Raw genomic sequence first — 12,059 nt, forward strand, 5'->3', positions numbered from 1 at the left:
CAGTTGTATTTTTTTCTTATTTGCTATTTAAGAATTCTGTCATTTATAAACTGTTTTCAATTTGTTGTTTCAAAAAGGATTATTATATTATATTTTCAATTATTCGTATATATTTGTTTTTTATAATTCAAATTGGTGTTTTTTTTTTTATGAAGCACTGTTTGCTTGTATGTTATTTGTGTGTATTTAACTTGACATTATAAGTTAGTTTATATTTAGGTGCAATTTCTATATTATCACAACGACACTGCTTTTTTTTATTGTAGGCTCAATACCGCTAGTATTATAGATTTCAGTAACATTCTACTATTATACATATATTCAACTATTATACATATATTCAACTATATATATATATATATATATATATATATATATATATATATATATATATATATATATATATATATATATATATATATATATATATATATATTCATGTTTGAGGTATGAGTAGCAGCGCCCCTCTTAAAACATCACTGAAGCCTAATCATCAAATGTGGCAACTGGCAACTACTGGTAAATATCCCTTTATATAGAAGGCCTAATTTTAACAGTGGTCAGTTAAAAGCTGATATAATAATACAAATAATACATACATACACATATATAAATATATATGTGAAAATACTAAAAAGCACGACAGTGTAAATATCTACGGAATTTAGACATGTGCATGTTTAACCGGTTTTATTGAATACAGTAATTGAGATATTACCATTTGAAGCATATATCAGCTAAATTACATGCAGATTGGACAAACACTGTTATAGCTGAGAACCGTGACAGACAGACGAACACGATGAAATTGTAATTTTATATTATTTTTATTTTTTTCGTTTCGTGTAAGTTTTGAAGAATTTTATATGTAAAGTTCCTATGAATAAAGTATAAATTGGAACATAGAAATGAACATGTTCATGACTGTAAGCCCTAATGGGGTAGTTAATTTTAATTAATCATCTCCATCCTAAAGTTGCCTAGAAGGAATCGCTATTTAACGATAAAGCCTCTCATTGTTGCCTTTTCACACATCACACACTCTTTATCTTTATTTTATGTATTTATTTAAGGCAAACAAACAGCTAAAATAATACATAATTATATACTTAAATAGTTATTTGGTAGCCACTAGAATTTGCAAAAAATATAATAAAATACAAGTAAAATACAAGTACAAGTAAAATTAATACATATAAAAAAGTAAAGTTAATACATATTGTTAATTTTTATAATCTGTATAATTCTTTAAAGGGAACTATAATTTTTATTTATTTATTTATTCATTCATTCAATTCATTTCTTGATTGTCACCTATGTGGATACTCGATACGCCCACATTTCGCCGAGTATATCTGAATCTTAACAGGGGCTACTACCGTGACAAAACATTTATGTATAACCAGACCGTCCTGGCTTCGCACGGGTGGACATTTTATACATTTTAAAAAGTGGCCATTAAGGCTGCACACGCGACAGAAGCTTAAAAATGGAGTAACGTCTACCGTTTTCCCAACATTTCCCTTCACTGCTCTGCTCCTATTGATCATAGCGTGATGAAAAGAAATATACTATAACCTGCCCAGGAGTATGAAGAATAATTGTACCAAGTTACGTTAAAATCCGTCGAGTACTTTTTGTTTCTATAACGAACATATAGACAGACAGACAAAAATTTTACTGATTGCATTTTTGGCATCAGCATCGATCAGTAGTCACCCCCTGATAGTTATTTGGGAAATATGTTTCATGTACAGAATTGACCTCTCTACAGATTTATTATAAGTATAGATTATATATTATTTATATATTTTGAATACGTATAATATTTCACAATTAATTTTATTGTGAGAAAAATTAAATTTTCTCAATTCGTGTATACTTAATCGACTTCATTAAAGGAAGAAGTTCTTAATACGGTTGTGACACGTGTGTTAATTTGATTTGTTATACGTTTCGACGATGTTACACCGACCGTGGTCACAAGTGTACTGACGTGGCACTATCATGCACTCGCTTCCAAGTCAGAAGTTTTTCTTCTACCCATTCATTGTTTCACATCAAATAAACTGTGTTTTTATACTCAGGGATTTTGCTTATAACGCTGACCCTATCTAAATTCAATGCATTTACTAGCTGCACAATATAACTAGATAATGTTTTTGGATAACTGGGTTCCAGATCGCGGAGAGTTTGAAACCTGTTCGAAATGTCGAGATTATCCAAGTAAATGTGTTGTAGTTTGCCTAAATGGTCGCATTAATTCCGATGTCTTATCTAGAAAGTCTAAAAGTCAGAGTAAATATCATAGAAAAACGAAATTACCATGATATCCTTAATAAATTTTGATCATATTAAATACCCACACTTACAAGTGAATTAGGTATTTATATTCAACTTTATTTAATTAGTTGTTGTCACAAGATAGCGGATATGTATTTTTTTCAACCTCCCTTAATATGGGTGCCAAATGAAAGTATTGAGGGGAAGAGATTGTTAGTAATGCGGATCACAAAACTCATTGCTAGCAATATATCCTGTCAGGTCGACCTCCACGGGGTCCCCCTTGGAAACCATTGTGTTGAATCCCAGATGTATTTATCGCGATGGCTTAATTGACTACCTTTTCATTCTCACCAGTTACCCCACACTGGTGCCGCGCCAGTGTATACCGTTAGCGCGAGCGAGGTTGCCATTCCAATCATTGCTTGCCTTTTATTTTTTTTAATAAATATTAAACATTATCATCAGTAAAAAAAATAAAAGGACTTCAAGAGTAAAGTATGATAAAGTTAATGGCATCATACAAAATTCAATATAGCCTCCGTGCCGAGTTGACGAATTGCGTTATAAGTGCTTGTTTAGAATAGTGTTTTTAAATAGACTTGTTTAATGAAGAATTACAACCACCAATTAAAAATTTTACTTACTCGTTTAAAATACCGTTAGCACCGCCGATGAAAACCTATACCATGCCATAAATACACTGTAACATCTGACAGGTGTATCCTGCCTGGAAAACCGCTATGGTCTTTTATAATTACAGTTGTATTCTGGGGTTTATTTGCTCTTAGACGCCAGCTAGATACGTACACATGGTCTTACAAGTCACGACCATATTGATGAGCGAAAGCGTTTATTACATATTGGTAGTAAATTTTGATATCTAATAAATCTAATAAAATTAATATACTGTTATAAAAGAAAATTATATATACTAAGAATATCAATTAATTTAGTATAATTTACAATATTAGGTTACAATTCTGAAAAATGGATTTTCAGAGCAAGATTTTTGACAGAGAATATAAATTATTAGAAAAATCGTTTTCGGAAAATTTACAAAGTTAGTTATTATACCGCAATACTAAAACACCTATGATATATACCGAGTAAAATTTTTACATAAGACTACTTTCAGTCTGGTAAATAATTTGTGTTAAATACATTATTGATCATTAAGTTTTCCGCAGACAATTTTTATATTAAAAAAAGCTGAAAAATCTTAATATTTATATACATTACACGATTTTTTTATCTATACCGATATAAATCAAATACTTTTTTTTAAATATAAGTAAATAAGAAATATATTTAAAATCATAGAAAAAACATTATAATATTGAGTAATTAATGTAAATTCAAATTTTTAATTTCTAATGTCAATTTTTTACTCGCTACTCGCTCAACGCTACTCTTACACTCTCACCCTTACCTATCAAAGGAGGCTGTCAATCGAATCATCGTTGACACCGGATATGATCACATCTGCAGTTCCGGTCAGTTAAAAATAACTATACGCTTCTTAAATGAAAAATGAGGTATAAGCTATAACCATGAGTGTTGCACCTTTACTGACTTATCGGCTACTATGCACCTACTCGTATCTAGTTAGAACACTTCTTTATTTTCATATATTGGCACCCATATAAGGTAGCTTTAAACACTCAACTGCTTTTTATGTGCACATGTGTGTAACACGTTTGATCATTAATTTAGAAGAAATAAAATGTGATTATCATATTCATCTCATATTATTATCATGGTTTCTATATGATAATATGTGATAATTAAAAAAGAGATATATTGAAGAGTAATGGTTATCATTATAAAGTTATATATTATATATAAATAAAATAATTTTTAACATAATACCAGTATTTTAATATTAGTTAATATTTTAGTTTGGAATGTAAATGAACTATTAGGAAAGAGAATTTTATGATATTACATTTATATTTATAGATGCATATTTATAGAATTCATAAAAAATAATCATGATTATAAATGTAATTACACAACTTCATTAAATTTCATTCATTTACAATTTAATGTAATTATTCAATTAATCATTTTATTTTTCACAAATAGATTCAAGACTTATTTTTGTATATTATTATAAAATTATTCTATACAATATAATACATATATCACATTTTATCCTTTTCATCACTACTATCACCATTTCAGTAATTCATTGTACACTAAAAGATATACATATCCCACACAGGAAACTGTTATAAGGAACAACGTTTGAAAGTCATTATTTTTATAAGTGGGGTTTGTCGTATACTTCGTTTGCCTGTAAGGTATCGCCACTCTATAATTTTCTCCTTGTAACTGTCATGTAGGTAGTTGAGGTTAGCTTGCTGTTCATCTCAATTTCTATAGGTACTATTAATTTGGTTTCAAAATTCATAGTTATATTTTCGCTACATTTTTAATCAAGCTGCAACTACTATCCGCGTACAAGTTTGAAACATTTTAAATTATACAATATTAATTGACATCCATACACAGGTGGTGCGAGCATTTCCCACGAAAACTCTGATAAAAAATAGTTAGGGCCAGGTGGTAGGGAGCGAGTTCAGATGGGGCGTAATTAACGGGTCTAAGAAAGATCTTGGTAATCTGGTTTGGAGATATTATAAGGCTCGAGGCTTATAATACATAGTCCATGTGGATATGGCATTAATGATAGTTTTTTTATGCAACAAAGGTTGATGAATAGGACAACTTATTTGATGGAAAATACGGTAGCCATTATCTATGGATATAAATAATATCACAGCGTAATGAGTTAAAGTATTTTTTGATACTGTGCTAGTACTTTGAACTTACAGAGTGTAAGGTCACAATATACTTCAAGCGTTGCCTAATTACTACTAATTTATTATATTTCCGTATCTTATTTACAATACGTATTTTTACTGCCATATCTCACCTTTCAAACTGAAACCGTTGTGAAAGCACAAAAGAACTAGAGGCTGATTAAATTTTTTAAATATGTAACAGTTTTGGGTACGTGAGTAGGTAAAAACTGCCCTGTTTTGTTTATACTTTTTATGACAATTTGCAGTTGTGTTTAACTTAATTATAAAACTATCAGCTTTTATTGCTTTATTAAAATCCCAAATATAGTAGAAATATGAACAGGACAGAAGTAATTAACCAGCATTGCTGAATCTTGAAATTTTGCAGATAAGCTCTTTATATATATCATCATCTACCCTTATCCCAATCATTTGGAGTCGGCGTAATATAATTTTATCCATATTACAAAAAGATTTGGTTTTTAGTTTTACGACCGGCCACTTGCCTGACGTCAACCCTCTTTGGGAATGCATTTGTTGGTGGTTTCCGCCACCTACGGTATGGAGGAAAGGATTGAGGAAAAAAGAAAGGGAACGTTGGAAAAGCGTAAAGGAAATTGGTGAATGAGGGGAATAAGGGACTTATGTGGGAAAGGAAAGGGGGGGGGACACACTACAGTTGCGGAAAGGACTGGGACACTGCAGCGGTATATATATATATATATATATATATATATATATATATATATATATATACATATATATATATATATATATATATATATTATATATATATATATATATATATATATATATATATATAGGTAGGTGAACACTAAGAAACACTTATAAAATCAGTCAAAGTACCGTCTCCTTTTCTTATCACATCGTAGAACATAACGGTATGAGCGGATGCAAATCGATGGACAACAATCTATATAAAAAGTCCTGATAAATGCACCTATTTATTATTAACTACGGTTTCGTTTTAATTGTCCATCAATAACATTAATGAAGCGTAAACACTATTAGCTCAGTGGCGCCACCTTGTTTTTTAATTGGACAGTTTGTCGTAATCGCGATCTGCTTGAGCACTTTACTTTTTAATTGAACAGTTTGTGGTAATCCTAATCTGCTTGGGTACATATGTCCCATTCGTGTTTTTGCCATAAAGCAGCTGAGTTGGTATGGCTGTGTTTAGATTTGAAATATGGCGTAAAGAGTTAAATTTACAAGGTCTGGCATGACGTCTTAGTCCTTTGTTCGTCCGTTTTTCATCAGGTGGGTCATCAGCCTGATTGCCACTTTGAATCATAAAAACAGATAAATTTATTTATTTATTAATTATATATTTAATAAATTATAATTACATATATAAAATTTTTAATATATATTATCAGAGGGTGACTTTATACAAAAGTCATTTGTTTAGATACATTGGATTGTCCCATTCGTGTTTCTACCGTGAGACAGTTGTTTGCATAGATGTGTTTCGGTTTGAAAGATGGGATATAGTAATGAAATTACAGGGTACAGAGGCAAAATACCTTTGTGTTCAGGAATGGCAACGCATGAAAGATATGATGGGCAAAACAATAGAGTCTGTTATGTCTATGGTACTGTTCATGTGTATGGCGCTTTCCATGAGGTGGACCATCAGCTTTTTATCTAAGTTTCAAGAATCTAAGTTACTTTCTTAATATATATGTATACGAGTATGTATGTACACAATATATAATAATTAAAGATTGTTTAAAAATTTGACATGTTATTTTATTATATTATTATATTAAAAAAATATTTTTCATAACTTATGTAACGACTGTTGCACGTCAGTAATGTGTGAAACCATTATAAAACTACCATATTGTACTACATTTTTTGCAATAAAATTCATTCATTCATTCATTCATTGTGCCCCACAAAAAATCGCCTTCGATTCTGTCGAAACCAGTTATTTTCATTTAAAAACTAAACTACTAAACCGATGTTGATAAAATTTCTATGGGACCAAATTGTAAGTATATTCTTTTAGACAAACAAATAAATCAAACAGTTTAGAACTGATGGATTTATGTAGTAAGAAACATAAAAAAATACAACCTAATTGAGAAACTCCTTATTTTTGACGTCATTTAAAAATAATATATTAACACAACTATAAGTATTATGAGATGTAGCAACTATTAGGTAATTTGTAGCTAGATCTGATTTTGTTAACTCAATTCAGTAAATTTACCACTGGATCTAACATAGATGACGTTTAATTTCAATGTGAGATAATTTATAGTTTCAGGCTTATTAAGACAAAGCCAGCGTCAATCAATGTATAATTACAAATAGTTATTGCAAAAGTAAAAGGTGTGTTTGGACGTACATTTGGACGTGCGTCTAGTTAGGGGCGTTTTTAGATTGACGTGCTCTCTTTAGTTAGATTGCCTTAGAAAATATTTTAATAATATTAACATACTAGTACAGTGTTATATTCTCTACAGTATTATTAAATCTATTTAAAACATTAGCGTTTTGTCAACTTGTGTGATTTTTTTTTAATTGTACGTTACACTATATTTATTAGCATTGTTTATTGGTTTTAATTTATTTTAAATGCGAACAACAAAAAACATAAGTTCAAGCTAAGATAACCTACGATATGAGAAACCTGATATCAGAGATCTGAAAGCATAACTCAGAACAATAAAAGCCAATACAGAAAAGTTCGTGTCCTAAATCGAACCTAAAACCTTTTTAACGCAAATTAATGCACCTACCACTACATTATGAATCGCTGAATTAAATGAAATAAGATTCAATTGAAAAAAAAAAAAAGTGAATTTAATTTTAACAAAATTTTAAAATGTTATCTTTGTAAAAAGGAATTACAATAAGTTTCGTCGTCTTTTACGACACCCATAGGAATCTTTATTTGTTAAATTTTCTATAAGTATTTTCCACTATAGTTTCACTTTAGTATTTTCTAAAGTTATGTCTTATTATTTTTATTGTTATTTTCATATGTAAAACCATATTTATTTACCTGCACTGTTGCCCATCTTATAAGATTATTGTATTCTTTACTTACAAGTATACTTTAGTTAATAACAATCATAGATATTTATTAGTATTATTACTTTAAACATGATGATACAAATGAATTGGTTTGTTATAAGAAACAACAAGTTAATTTATTTGTAACATCCGCATGAATTTATAATTATTAAATTAATTTAATTAAAATGAAATGATAGTGATTACTTCAGTTACTTACATGAATAATGGCTTGTCATACTTTATATGGGCATCGTCTATAATGGGAGATCCATTACACTCTTTATAATAGCTATGTCAACCTGCAGAACATGATAAAACGAGTACAGTAAGATACAGTGTAATAAAAATACCCAACGAAAGCCTACAATGGAAAATAAATTCACGAAGAGTTCTTGCAATTTATCAGTACACATAGATTTTAATTGTGGATATAAGCACATGCATCATCATCATCAACATATCAACTGTTAGCTGTCTATTGCTGAACAGAGGGAGACTTTGTACAAAAGTCGATTGCTTGGGTACCTCTGTCCCATTCGTGTTTCAAACGTGAAGCAGTTGTGTTTGTATGGCTGTGTTTTGGTTTGAAGGGTGGGATATGGCGTGTATTTATTGGGTACAGAGGAATAATATCTGAGTCCTCAGGAATGGCAACGCATGGGGGGTATCATGGGCGAAACAGTATATTCTGTTATGTCCATGGTACTGCTCATGTCTATAGGCGATGGTTACCACTTTCCATCAGGTGGGCCGTCAGCTTGTTTGCCATTCTAAGTTGTATAAAAAAAACATAGGCCTTTTCTCTAGGCTACCATAAAGAACGATCCTGAGTCACCTGCATTAATTGTAATGTATTTGAGATTATCATTTTATCAAGTTGGGACTCATTCTACATTGGTTTTGCCTGTAGGGAGTTGTCACTCAATAGACACAATAGCTCATGCATATATGTGCATATTTTGTGATAGTGTGTGTGTCAGGCTTTTTTTTAATGAGGTGAAAATGGAATGGCAACTTTGTCTACGCTATTATTATGCATTGGATGCAGGATCCAGGATGAAGGAGTCAGGAGGATGAGGAGGCCAATCGTGAAATTGATAAATTCATCAGAAATTACCCGATATGATTTCCAGAGGTCGATTTGACTAGTGATTGCTAGCAATGGACAACCTTCCCCCAATGTGTACCATTACCAGGCTATTATATACATATATTATTGCAGTGTATATATATATAAGAAAAAGAAATACCCAAAAAGGGTTGACGTCAGGCAGGCGGCCGGTCGTAAAACTATAAGCCTAATCCTTGAGTAATATGGATAAAACCATATTACGCCGACAAATAATAATTGGGATAAAGGTAGGATATATACATATACATACATTATATATATATATATATATATATATATAATTAAATAATTTAATATAATTACTTAATTAATATATAAAAATAATTAATTTGAAATTATTATAATAATTAATATAATATAATGTACAGTAATTTGTTCGCCGTTTTGGTCCCGGCATAGAATAGGCCAGCCCTTCCTTTCCCGTGGGTGGCGTAATAGGCGATTAAGGAAGGGCGAGAGATGGGCAGCAGCGTCCCTCTTAAAACATCTCTAAAGCCTAGCTGCGGTTGTTAATGCACCTGTCAAGCATGGCAACTAGTGGCAAAACCCCCCAAGGGGGGGTTTTGCCACTAGTTGCATATATATATATATATATATATATATATATATATATATATATATATATATATATATATATATATTTCCCCTATGCAATTGACGAATATTTTATTTTCGAAGGACAAAATTAAAACACATGACATACGAGTTCGCCAATTATGAGTACTTTTAATTAAAATGTACGTAAGACAAACCACGGCATACTTATTAGTGCAGTCATAATAATATGTCTCGCTTTTTATATAAGTGCCTATAGAGCTTTCAGTAAAGGATTTTTTTTCCGCGGACAAATGTCCATCGTCTACGCAGCTCTTTAGAGTCCAGATGAAAGTGTTGGTTATATAGTAAAAATAAAAAGAAGTATCAATCGTAGTTCAAGAGCAAGGCAGCCTTCCCACGGTTTTGAACACCTGTGTCCTGTGAGTGGCCAGCGAGTGTATGAAACTCATTCAAACGATTCGTGTGCATCTATTTTAGGAATATGTAAAATTTATTTTTAAGAATATTGATGTATGTGTTATTAAAAAAATATGTATTAAAATGACTTTTTAATCGAAGGGTTTTAAAGGTAGTTTTTTGTGCAGTTAACGTGGAAGTTAACGTCAACAATCAATGATTTGATGGCGACTGTTTTATTCTATGTAGATGACATTATTAAAAATACACTTGTACATATGAATTTTGTTGTTACGAAGTATATGTAAACGATTTTATGCCAAGTCTTTGTAAACTATTTTGTATAACGTCTATCTATGATTCGCTTAGGTATAAGTATGGTTTTGCATATTCTCGAAGCAACTAATCAGTTGAACCAAAATTTTGAAATTACTGGATACAGAGCCATAACATCTTAATCTATAGGAATGGCAAGGCATGAAGGGTATCATGAGTTTCACAGTATATTTTGTTACGTCCACGGTACCGTTTATGTCTATAGGCGACAGTTACCACTTCCAGTCATATAGGCCGTCAGTTTGCTTGCCATTTTAAGTTGCATAAAAAAATTGGTAAAATAATACTCAGTTGTAATAAAACATTATTTTGTCATAAAAATATATTAACATTTTTTTTAAAACATATGCTCATTTTTCGTAGTACGAGATGAAATACTGTGATGCAAAGCACTCCATCTCTCCACCTGAAGAAGACTTCCGGATTTAGTCGAAACAATTGTTGGAATCGTCAAACATAGTAAGTTCATAAAATTTCCATTATACATATATATAGACATACATTAATACTATAAATGGTCAACATTATAATAGGATAGACTACGATTACAAAATGAAACCAAATAGCGTTATTGAATATTATTAATTGACGCACTGTATTTATTCGAACGTATAATGTCTCCAAGCAGCTTGTCCAAGCAATACCGCAGAATTAACTGCAATTATAAGAACAGTACGGCTAAGCTGAGCTGTCCAGCAACTCGGATAACGGTACCTCTCAGGGACGAGCAGCGGAAACTAATATGCGGTATGGTATAAGTGACAAGTGATATGATGCACTGGTGTGATTATTAGCAACTCTTGTTTTTTTTTATTGCAAATCTTCAGGAAGTTTTTTTTAATGAGTTAAAATTATATCCTGACCCTGCTTGCGCTATCGATACTGGCCCGACACCAGCGAAAGAAAATAGGTGAGGATGAGAGTAGGTCAGTTGGCACATTGTGACGAATTTAACAATTACTAACCATGGTAGTTTCCAGGGAGAACCGTGACTTGATAGTGCATTTTGCTAGCAAGGTGGCAGTTAGACTCCATTATTAACAATAAACAATATGTGGTTAAAGTGACTATGTGTCACTGTCTTAAATGATAGTAGATGTACTCACGACTTAGATTGTCGTCCTGCGATCTCGTTTTTTAGTTCAAATGTTCCAATTATGATTTTCGTATCGTTATTCAAATAAAAATTTATTGGAAAATAATGATTTAATTATAAAATAGTAACTAACAAGAGAGTCTTTTACACTAATGTTGTAAGCGTACTCTTAACGTTTTGTGGCTCTAACATAAGTTACCTATCTTTTTTATTATTGTTACCAACAAATAACAAGTCTGTCCTAATTACAAAATGTAAATGTGTTTATAAAAATAAGAACGTTTATTTTACAGTTACATTAAGATAAATGACAAAAAGAATATATCTCATAACTTAGACCACATCTATAAACCTGGAATAAAAACTAGATTTTGTCACGCACGCAATCATTAATGTT

At 30.9% G+C, this 12,059-nt stretch overlaps 1 long non-coding RNA gene across 5 annotated transcripts in view; it reads left to right on the forward strand.

The window, feature by feature from the left end:
* The window catches only part of LOC128200224 (uncharacterized), a 142,042-nt gene that overhangs the window by 111,733 nt on the left and 18,250 nt on the right, over positions 1-12,059 (forward strand). For all 5 annotated transcript variants that reach the window (XR_008252621.1, XR_008252622.1, XR_008252623.1 and 2 more), the window contains one exon: positions 10,930-11,025. This is a non-coding gene — a long non-coding RNA (uncharacterized LOC128200224). The remainder of the gene's footprint in view (positions 1-10,929; positions 11,026-12,059) is intronic.

The sequence above is a fragment of the Galleria mellonella genome, unplaced genomic scaffold (assembly GCF_026898425.1).
Source record: "Galleria mellonella isolate WM207_F2 unplaced genomic scaffold, CSIRO_AGI_GalMel_v1 utg171, whole genome shotgun sequence".
Classification (NCBI taxonomy): domain Eukaryota; kingdom Metazoa; phylum Arthropoda; class Insecta; order Lepidoptera; family Pyralidae; genus Galleria; species Galleria mellonella.